At 41.1% G+C, this 11,751-nt stretch overlaps 1 long non-coding RNA gene across 1 annotated transcript; it reads right to left on the bottom strand.

Annotated features, from left to right (window-relative positions):
• Positions 1–861: 861 nt before the first annotated feature.
• LOC142829418 (uncharacterized) lies at positions 862–5,358 on the bottom strand. The gene is made up of 3 exons (XR_012903818.1): positions 4,281–5,358; positions 3,181–3,228; positions 862–2,493 (listed from the first exon to the last, which is right to left on the bottom strand). It is a non-coding gene; the product is annotated as an uncharacterized LOC142829418 (long non-coding RNA).
• Between the last annotated feature and the right edge of the window lie 6,393 nt (positions 5,359–11,751).

Below are 11,751 nucleotides of genomic sequence, written 5' to 3'. Positions count from 1 at the left end.
AGGAATGTTAAATTTTGATTAGATAAGGGAGCCTCCACTTTTGAAGTGTATAAACAGTCCCATGGCTGTTGCTACACTTCAAAGGTGAAAGCGCTGTGGGGACCACGGGGCCACCAGGGTAGTCCCTCACTGGCCCCATGTTCCCAGCGGCATTTCAAAGCAGCAGCACCCCATGGAGCCTGGGATCAGCTGGGGACTCCTTTGCTGACCCCGGGCTCCATGAGGCGCTGATGCTTTGAAACACCCCGGGGAGCCTGGCATCAGGCTCTTCATGACATTTCAAAGTGGCAGCGCCATGTGGAGCCTGAGATCAGTTGGGGACTCTCCTGCTCACCCCGGATTACATGCGGCACTGCCGCTTTGAACACCATGGGGAGCCCAGCATGAGGCTCCATGTGATGTTTCAAAGCAACAGCACTGTACAGAGCCCGGGGTCAGTGGGGGAGTCCCCAGCTGATTCAGGCTCCATGCTGTGCTGCCGCTTTGAAATGCTGTGTGCAGCCTGGGGACTCCCCAGCTGGCCTCCAGCTGCATGTGGTGTTTCAAAGCAGCAATAGTTCTCCTCCCCTTTCCCCCTCCTTTCTGCCTCTTTCTGATGAGAGGAGGGGGAACAACTTCTGTGTTGACTATCTGATAAGCATTTGCTTATCGGCTAGTCGACTAGTTGTTCACATCCCTATGGGGAATTACCTCCCCCCACGCTGCTGCCTCCTTATTAGAGGTAGCAGCGCAAGGTGTGTGGGGGGGGGGGGAGGCGAGAGCTGGTACATCTGAGGAGCTGGATTAAAAGCCAGATCCCTGTGTGTGCCAAGTCCCAGGGAGCCACTCCCCCCCCCCCCCCCCCATCTTGTAACCACGGAAAATTTCAGCACTTACACATTTACTTGATTAAACACATTTTAACATTCTTAATATGTAAACCATTCATCACTTAGTACCAGAGGGTCCCAAAGATATTGCATGGGGTTGAAATATCTCAGAGTCATAGACTTCATGTTCAGAAGGGACTATCGTGATCATTCTATTCAACCTTTTTCTTTCTGAGGCTTCCACCAACATAATATTAAACTCCACCCCACCTGTGCCACAATGTTTTTCTGCATAAAAAAACTAGGGCTGGCAGTATGAGTTAGCAAGACAATTGCCTACAGTCCATACCACAGGAGGCGCTGGAAGCTAAACTGTTTATTCTTCAGCTAGGGTGATAGGGCTTGGAGCTTCAGCAGGTTTAATGCCGACCTTGCTTGGTGGATCCACTGCAAGCTGCTTGTGGGCCCCCTTAGTGTCTTCAATCCAGGAAATGGACAAGACCTTCTGTTCAAAGTTCCCAACCCTTATGGAAAGGTTGAAAAAACATTGGCCTACAAGGACTCCAAAAACTGATCTCTAGTTGGTTTTTTTAGCATGTGCATAAGAATTTTTATTGTTTATGTTTTCTCTGTAATGTTCTTAATTTCAGAAATAATGTGTGGGCTTAGAGCTGTGTGGTAATGAGTGACTGATAGGAATACACTGAGCATAGCCCTCAGAAAGAGAGCAAACCACAGACAGGTTTGCTGGGGATGTCAAGGAGGTGCAGAGAGACTGCAAGCCTAAGCCTCAGGTATGAAGGGTGAATAAGAAAGGAGAGTCTCCATCCCAAGAAGAGTGATGGCTGTGAAGCCTAAAACCTTAAGTGGCTTCTCTCAAAAAACTACAGAAGGTGGTCAAAAATGCGGTTAACCTTGAAACTGTGACCTGACCTATCTACTGACAAGATACCAACCCCAAAACAGGGAGTAGTGCTAATTTCCAATGGAAAATGAGATATTTTATTTCAGATGGACAAAACAAGGCTGAAATCTTGGTCCCACTGAAGCCAACAGAAATGTTACCTTTGACTTTAATGGGGCCAGAATTTCACCTTGACTTTTTAAATATATTATTCAGTCTTCGTCCTAAAACACTGATTTTTTTTTTCCCCCGCATGCATCTTCTTGTGCAACCCAGAGTTGCTTCATTTAAAACTTACCTCAAAGAATTGTCTGGTGGTGGTGAGTTGCTCCCCAGCATGTCTATTTTTTTTTCTTTTCCCACTTCGTCTTATGGTGGATAGCCTTATAATTGAATAGGGATTGAAGTAAACATACTTTTATACACCTAATTTAACAGAGGGTGATACTGTTTGGATAGACTTTTAAAAATGCAAATATATGGCAGGAATACCATTCTCTGTTAAATTTCTTGGTCAAGCGATCTAAATTAAAGGCTGGTCTTGAGTCATCCCCTAGTTTTTCATCCCATAGCTCTTCTTTTGTAAGATTTGGTGCAATGACTTTTTTTTTTCTATACACATAGAAAGGCTGTGGTCCTCTTCCTCTGGCTGGGCATGTTAATGTCTTCCCTTGCATCTCTAAAGCATGCAGCTCTTGAGCACTACTTAAAGAGGTAAAGATGAGCAGATTTCTCAAGGAGGGTCACAAGGCACATGTGGTGACTTTAGATAGGATGGGCCTGAAAATGGAGGCAAAGAAAATGATTTTGGGGTTGGAAGAATATTTTTCTTAGCAGAGATGAGTGAGTCCCCTTTAAGCCAGTTTTGGACTGGAAGTGGAGTTTTATTGAGAAGGGAAATTATAGGGCCAAGAATGAATGTATGTGACTTTGCATGTCTTTGCATAAAATTAATTTTTCTAATGTGCAAAAACTCATTTAAAAACCCTTGTCAGAGATTTAGTATGCTCATTTTGCACCTGTTACTTAGGCATTTCTCTTGAGTCTCTCTCATTTTTCCTATAATTTCCCTTGCTCCAACTGTAGCCTCCCTTGATGAAACCAAATCTAACTTTGATTCAAACAAATTATGTTTTGTTCCCAGTCCAGCAATCTGTAGAATTTCCCTGAAGTCACTGGTGTTCTGCAAGAGTGTAGGGCATGGATCTAATTGCAGAATCTGGACCTTTGACTGTAAAATTTGAGTACTTGCTAGAATTAAAACTTCAGAAATGATTCCCTACTTCACTTCACTCATGTCTCTAAATCAGTAACAGCTGATGAAAACATTGAAAAAGTTTGGGAGGAGAGGGAAAACAAACAATTCTGCTCTTCATATCACTAAGATCCACAATGAGAATGTGGAAAACTGCTTAAAATCAAAAGTTAGAGGTTAAAATGTAAGGGATTTAAAGAAGAAAATAATACCTTGAATAATATAGGAAAAGTCTTTGGGAGTTATGCTGGAAATTCCACCTTTAAATATAAACAAGGAAAAATCATGATGAATATTAATGATTGCTTTGCAATCAGGATAAACAGTTGCAATAACAGAGTTGAAATAATTTGCAAATTCAAAAAGGATAAAAATTAGAAGAAAAAACTAGAACAAAATTCCAGCAGGCACATCCTCGAAGAATGGACTTGTACCCCTCTCAGTGCTTTGGTCAGTCTGGTAGGGCTAGGGAAAGGCAGTCTCCGTTCCAGAAGCAACTGCTGCTCTCTGCTTAAATTCTGAGAATGGGACTCACTATGCAGTTATTTAGGTTAGACACATGAATGCATCCGTCACCGATGCATTTTAAAAATACAGTAAAACTCCAGTTGTCCGGCATCCAGTGGTCCGGCACTCCTGATAATCCGGCACCACCTGGAACCTGGAAGTACTCCGGCCAGCCGGACAATTGGAGCTGCTCTGCCCCAGGCTTCCCCGAGGCAGCCACTGGACAGTTTCAGCAGCGGCTGACTTGGGGATGCCTGGGGCAGAGCAGCTGGGATGCTGCCAGGTTGGTACCACATCGCTGCCCCCCCTCACCCCATCCCACCCCAAACTCCTCATAGCCCCCCCTTTCTGATAGTCCGGCATATCTGATAATCCGGCACCTCCTGGGTCCTAAAGGTGCCGTATTATGAGAAGTTTACTGTACAAAGGAGAAGATATAAAGCTCTGAAAACAGGATTGCACAGAAATCCTTTGTGCATTCTACTATTCCTCTTAACATTTTTGTGGGATCAAATGCTCAGAGATGAATGAGGACACAGAGTTATACAGTGAAGGAACTTTTGAAATAAGATGGCTGAATTTTTTAACTCTTTACATTGACATGTCATCAAAATGTCTTGCTGTTATATGTGGTTTGGGAAATGAAGTTTGTAAAGGAGTTTAAAACAAATAAAATGCCCCTCCCCCAATTGTGGTGGTTAAAAATTCTTATTTTGAAAATGAAAAACAAGTTTGACTAAATATTCCACAGAAGGGATTGTGAAAACGTTATAACATGAATAAGACTGCCACAAGAAGCACTCACTGGTGGGGTGCTTCCTCTTCTCCCATGCTTCATCCGCTGTCTCCAGGAGCTACAGCTTCTTCTTCATGACTTGGTCCTCTGGCCAGGTCAAAATGGTAACTGCCCTTCCAGGGGCGTCAAAGTCTTTTGGAGCCAAGTGTCCCATGCAGCCTTCTCTTCACTGCTTGGTCTGTACCACTTCCCCATTGGTTGGTAGAAGAACCTGTGCCTGCCGTCTATTCCAGTTTCCAGCTCCTCAGAGGCCCTTTCTCCAGCTACCAGATCCACATTATCCTATCCCTTGCTTCTTTTCTTATGAGATCCTTTGTGGCTCTCCTTTCTCTCTGGGTTTACTAGCCACACGCCTCCCTTGTCCCAGGGAGTGACTGCACCCTACTTCCCTGCAGCCCCTTTCTGCTTTCAGCTCCTGGGCTTCATACAGGCCCCTCCTGTTTCCATCTAGCCAAGCTTCATCTAATTCATGCTCCTTGCCTTGTCCTCCAGCTGTGGTCTTAGTATTTAATTGGCTTATCCAGCCACCCTAATCATTATAATTTTTTTCTTAGAAGTTCTATTTGAAATTATTTAAGCTTTTCATGTCTTATAAAATATGGCTTGATCCTAGACCCATTGAAGCCAATGAAAAGATTCCCAGCAGATTCAACAGATATTGGATTGGGCCCTAGGATTATAGACACATTTAAGACAGATGCTTTGTGCATCAGCATACTCATTAGAATTACTTTCCTTTCCTAGGCAAGTGTTAAAATTCTTCAGTGGGAAAATCAAAATATTGCTTTTTGCTGTTCCTAGGCATCTTCTGAGCCCTCTAGTATGATTAGCAGCCCCTTCGGGCACTTCTCATTCTTGTGAGGGGAGTCCTTGAAGGCAGTCAGACAAGGTTAATAAATGTGTGCATTCTAAAGCCTGAAGGAACCATTTTGATCATCTAGTAATTTGCCTTCCTGTATAACACAGGCCATAGAACTCCCCAAAATAATTCTTACAGCAGATTGCACACTTCTTGGTTCATTCCTGACTGAGCTAACTAAATCATATTATAACTTTCAATTTTAAAATGTTTCCAAATTTTGTCAACTAGATATATTTAGCAGTTTCATGTTCTTTTGATCTCTTGGCCTGCAAAACAAAACAAACATACGTTAGAGTCCTGAAGAGAATACATAATTCTGTGATCATTGAAGAACTAAATTAGCTCACATTTTCCCTGTATTGACCACTTCCAATGGGCCAGTTATGTTAATTGGACTGCATGTGCATATCAAGCTGTCTGTGAATTATAAATCCAAGCTGAAAGTAAAGCACATTCAGTATTTGCTTTTTATTTTATTGAAATGAAATCAGTAGCAAGAAGAGATCCTCTATTACAGGAAGAGGGAAGGAGCATGCTATATCAACTGATAGTTTTGATCTCTTTTCAAATGTATGAATTACTATTGTTGTATGCTTGAATTCAATACCAATTTGAGATTTATTTGATTTGCTTAATCAATAAATCCAGAGATTAGTAAAGCATTAGATAGAAAAAACAGATACATTACCTTTGTAGTGAAGTACAACACTGGTCTCTGTGTCACTCTTCTCTGTAATGGATGGGATGTTGGCAGTGTGCAGTCCCCACCTGGTTTCCGAAACCTCCATCCTTTTATAGGATATGAGTCAAAGAACCCCCCCCCCCCCCTTTCTGGAAGGAAAAATACTTTCCCATGATTTATTTCACCATGAGGGTTTTTTTTTAACATTTTTTATTATCTCATTAATGTATGAGTCATGTAGTTGAAAGACACAATAAATAAAACTCCATAAGTGAAGTGAATTCTAATCTAGTCATTATTACCAGCCAGGACAACCGACAGTTTCCACCAAATTAAAAGCATCATTTAATGCATTTCCCATTTTATCATTTCAGAAAACATCTGCAATATCAAGTGTTCATCAGTCACCCACATCTGCTTATACTTCTGTAGTTTGAGAAGGTCTCTTTCATGGACTTCCATTTTCCCAAAGTCATGGAGGTGCCAGCCATAATGAAATACAGTCCAGTATAGGGATGTAAAATACAGTTAAATTGGTTAACTGGTTAAATGTAGTGTTTAACCGGTTAACTGATTAGAGGCTGCAGGCGGGCTGGAGCACCAGTCTGCAGTGGACTTTGTGGGCTTCTTCAGCCCCCACCCATTAACCAGAAATGATAAGCATCATCTGTTAAGGGTGATGCTTACTGATTAACTTTTCACATCCCTAGTCCAGTATTCAGTCACATGAAATTCCTAAATATAAGCCACTTGCAGGTTATAAACCAACATTCTAGTCTTAATGTTCAAACATGCTCTTTGGTAATGCCATACCAATTTTAGGAGAATTAAAAGGGTTACTGTTTAGTAATAGGTACTAACACCAGACATTTGCATGACTGTATTTATCACTACATATTTGGACCCATATCTATTATGTATGCAGCACTTCTTTGCCAGCTTTCTTTAGAAACAAAATAGACATCAGCCCTCTGTAGTCTCAAAGGACCATGATGTAGTGGTAAATACTGATTGCTGTAAAATAGTACTTTATAGTTCCACTGCCAACAACTGTATTCTTTGACTATCTTTTCTCGCGTTAAATTTTGCTCATAAACATATTGTAAGACAGGAAGACTTGTGATGAAGCATTCAGTCAAATTTTGGGTTCAGATTAATGGTTTAAAAGGAGACCACCTTAGTTTTTGAACCATTCATATATCTTGTAAAATAACTCTAACATACATCCAGACCTTAACTGTGAAGCACAGTCTGATCACTGTTTTGTATAACAGTCACCTTAGAAGCCAGAATAAAGGAACAGCCTTGAGGTTACTCTAAATTATGCCGGGACAGCGATGGAAATGAGGATAGACCAAACAAACCTCACAGATAACTTTTCCTCTCACTCCACTCTGCTTTCTTGCAAATCTCTGGTGCCACTTATTATCTGGTACATAATCTCTATGGGTACATCTACACAGCAACATTATTTTGAAATAACTTAGTCTGTCTCTACACAGCAGGCAGTTATTTTGAAAAAATGTCAAAATACTGTCAAGCTGGAGGACTTCTTACTCAGACTCCTGTAATCGTTATTGTACGAAGAGTAAGGGAAGTTGGAGGAAGAGTGCTCTGTTTCTAAATAAATTACTTTGAAATAAGATACGCAATGGACATAGCTCAATTTGCGTAGCTTATTTCGAGTTAAGCCCTGCTGTGTAGATGCACCCTTAGTGCTTTTTTAAACTATGGGCCGGATCTCAGAGAAGTCAGAGCCATACTAATTTTTTTACCAGCTGAGGATCAGTCCCGGTATCTTATAAAAGAAATGCAGCTGCCATTTCCAATTACAAATAAGTTACTTGTCAGTCCAAATTAGATAAACCTCTATCAATGGTATTTGTAAGTATTAGATATTTCCATAGTAACTGATACATTTGATTGAGGGGTTCTGCTTGCTTAACAGAATCCTTGCAAATAGCAAGGATCTAAGGAGAACAGAAAATTTAGAAAGCATTAGATATAAGGGTCAAAAGGTTCATGAATAAGCACATTGATTTTATTTTTTAAGAGAACACTTTTACTGTCTCTAGAAAATTAATGCATCAGAGAAAAGAACAAATATTTTTCTTTGAGTCATACAAAAACAGGAATTAAGTTCTCTGTATGGTCTATTACGCACAACAGTATCTACTATGATTTGTACTTCTACAGCACATTATGATGAAGACTGTTTAATCATGGCAATTTTTTTGGGTTGTCATGGTGAAAAGTGAGAATAATCATGAAAAATATAGGTTGGGCTTTATTTCAAAGTCAAATATCTCATGCATTGTATATCCCAAATAATCTTCATTTACCATCTCACTGCAAATAGTGCAACTGAAATGGTGCAAGAAGTTAACTTTTACCTCCAAAAACTAGCAGAGGCAGCAAGGGGGTGAGCAGGAGCTGGTGCTAGCGGTAGCCGGCTTAAAGGAGCCTGCAAGCTCTTAATACATTTAAAGGGCTAAAGTGCAGAGTGGGGGGGGGGGGGGGGGGGAAACACACAACTGGCATGGTCTGGGACTCAGTTGTCCTGGCTCGCCCTGGTCCCCTCTCCCCTCCCCCCCCCCCCCCGCTGCGCTTCAGTCTTTTAATGTATTAAGAGCCTGTGGCCTTTTAATATATTTAAAAGGCAGAGCCACAGTGAGGTTAACTGCCAGGACTAATCGACTAGTCGATTGGTTGATTAAACTGTATTTAGCATCCCTAGTTCCCAGCACATCTCTTCTTCCTTGTATCTTTCTTCTAACTGAAAAGTCTTACAGATTGGTATGCTGTTTAAGTAGATAATCATATTTTCAGAACTTAATAGAACTGTAATAACAGGGAGATAGATCTGAGCATGGTAGCTGCAACCTTGGGAAACCTGATTCAGTTCTTTTTAAATAACTTTAATTCTTTAACTTTTAGAGCAGGGGTAACTTCAGTACCCCTACAGAAATTACAGTTTTTATTAGGAGCTTATTGGTATGTTCCTCTAATGGTGTAACTCAGCTGTTGCTTCAAATTACCCTCTAACAGAGATCTGGATCTGATTGAACACCTTAAGAGTAAATGGTTCAAGATCTTTACCAGTTTAGCCATGTAGATATGCATGTAAAAATATTTCAAAACTAAGAAAAAAAGGTACATTTAAAAAAATGTAACATGAAACTCTCAGAATCCATGACTCTTCTGAGAGCTGTAAAAATAGTTTTGATTGTATTTGTTTCAGCTATACTGCTGTTGGTTCAGAAAGTTCTATTACCTCACTAGAGGAAGCAGCTGCTTTGCCTATTAGCAAGGATCTCATTAAACATTTAAAAACCACTATTTCAAGCTGATACTGCATTCTCTCTGTTTCCAGCAGTTTCTGCTCTGGCTAGGAAACAGTGAGGGACTAGAAATTGATAATGTTTTCCCTTGTCCTGCTTAGCTGCTGGAAGCTAAGTCTCAGTATTGTGACTGACATAAACAGCTGACATTAGCTACCAGAGATCTGAGAATCTCATCTCAGAATGATAATGAACAGGAAAAGTACTTCAAGATTGCTTACCCCCCTACTGGTTTAATTTTTCTTGCTTAGGATTCCTTTCATGCTTCTCCATCTGTTCCCCCAAACCTGCTCGATCTTCCACAAAAACAGTAGTCAGGTGCCCAACCTAAAACGTAGATGGAATCTTCCCCCAGTTAAACACCAACGTAGTTCAAGATTCTCTGCCCATTTCAGCTAACCGAGCCCCTCAGTTTTGCAACAGAGAGGCCATTGGTAATGCTGAGAGTCTTTCACAGAACTCATAGGTCCTGTACCTTTCCGAGACTTGCATTACGTTGGCAGTGACTGGTGTGGCTGATCCCTGGGCCACCCATGCAGCCAAGTACCAGTCACTGCTTGGGTGTCCCCCGGCAGCTGGTCACATACTGGAGCAGCTGTCGGAGAGCGGGAGCAGCAGCAGTGGAGGCAGGGCCTCAGGCCATCCTCTGCCTCCAGCAGCAGCACTGATGGGACCCCAGTGTGTTTTATGAGCAGCAGTGAGGCTCAGTGTATTCCCTCCACCCCTCCAGGGGCAGCAGCATCCACAGGAGTGCCTCCCTCCCAGGACCTAAGATAGAGTAGGGGGCAGTGACTTCATGTCTATTGCCAATGACCTGTCCATGACTTTTAGTAAAAGTACTCAAGTAAATCATAGCCTTAGTCATAGTTAGGTTGCACTGAGATTTGTATGTAAAACAGAGGGGTGGGTGGGGGTGTGTGTGTGTGTGTGTGTATTTATTTGTATCCTCCCAAAATTTGCAAAACACACAGAGTACAGAATGAGTTTTCTATGATTTCCAAGGGAATGAACTCCCTTTAAATGGTTTGTTCAGGTAGACATCAAGCGGTTGTAGAACAGAAATTAAGCCTCCAAATATTACAGTGCTTGGTTTATTTCAAAGCAGCCCTGTAGATTGGAATGTCTGTGGCAATAACAGGCTATTTAATTTTTTTTTGTACAGATTTCAAATTGATTCTGTGCATTATATTTTCAGATCGGCTATAGACTTGGTAGGCCCAGTGGTCAACATGTGTGACGAGATCAAATTACACAATAGTAGACTGACACCAGTCTATTATTCATTGTTTTTTCTCGTTGATTTGGAAGGTCTAGTGTTTTGTAAAATGGATGTGTCAAATTTCACTTTTTTAAAGAAATGAGTCCAGGACTGATATTTCATCATCGGTGATCTACAAGAGAGGTCAGCAAATTTTTGCTCGTGGCTTGTTAGAACAAGCTGCTGGCATGCTGGGAGATTTGTTTTCCGGGTGCAGTTGCAGGCATGGAGTCCCTCAAGTTCTCAGAGGCTGTGATTTGGCATTCCCAGCCAGTGGAAACTTTGGGAAGCAGAGTGGGTTGAGGGACATGTGGGCTGCCACTTCCTGCTGCCAGAAATGGAGAATTGCAAACACTGGGAGTTGCAGGGCTCCATACCTGCAGACACTCCAGGTAAACAAAACATTCTGATGCGACAGTGGCTTACCCTACCATGCCGGGAACCCAAGTTTGCTGAAATATAGGGTCAGCTTATGAAATGATGTAATGTTTTGCCATTTTAACTTTTTCATTTTTTTTGTGGGAGTGGAGGAGGGGCAGTTGGCTTATAAATTAATGGACAAAAGAATGAGTATATACAATATTTCCTTCTTGCTAGTTCCCAAAGATTCTTCAGGTTCAACTTAACCCATATTACTTCTGCCTTCTGTTAAAAATACCATTTGCATGCTTCAGTATACACTTCTGGATCCCTCACTGAGCATAACAATTATTAAACCACTGGACAAATTAATAATAGTTTCAACAGATATCAATAGCCTTGGTATCCACCTCAAGCATAGGAAAAGGTTGTTGGCACCAACACACTGATTAGATAAATATCAATTGGAATTATGCTCAAATAAGATTGATGTTAGACCTGGCAATGATAGTGTTCAGTAAACCAAAATGATTCATTTTTCATCCCCCCCTCTTTTTACAAATACAAGTATGAAGTCAAGTGTACTCATGACACCATATACCCCATTATTCAGATTACATCAGTCAATCCTCAGAAAAATAGAATACATAATAAGTGAGTGTAAATCTGCCAGGTTTTGTTACATGTGAAATTCTCTTCTTTTTGGGTGGAATAACCTCCTGATTTAAGCTTTTCAATTATTTTCAATTTAAAATTCCAACTCATATAGCCACATACGCATTTCTGGCATGTAGCAATCAATGTATCCAGTAGAGCGTTGCTTGGTGATCACTATATAGTCTTACACTCATAACTGCATGCTTTGAGTTGTCCGTGTCATTTCCTATAAAGGACTCTTACTATTAGACACTTCACACAGAGTTAGCATTTTGTAGAGATTAGGACACAGACTTTTGCACAATATTCAGGCAGGTATG

Source organism: Pelodiscus sinensis, chromosome 5, assembly GCF_049634645.1.
Source record: "Pelodiscus sinensis isolate JC-2024 chromosome 5, ASM4963464v1, whole genome shotgun sequence".
NCBI lineage: Eukaryota > Metazoa > Chordata > Testudines > Trionychidae > Pelodiscus > Pelodiscus sinensis.
This window is presented reverse-complemented; position numbering and strand designations above follow the sequence as displayed.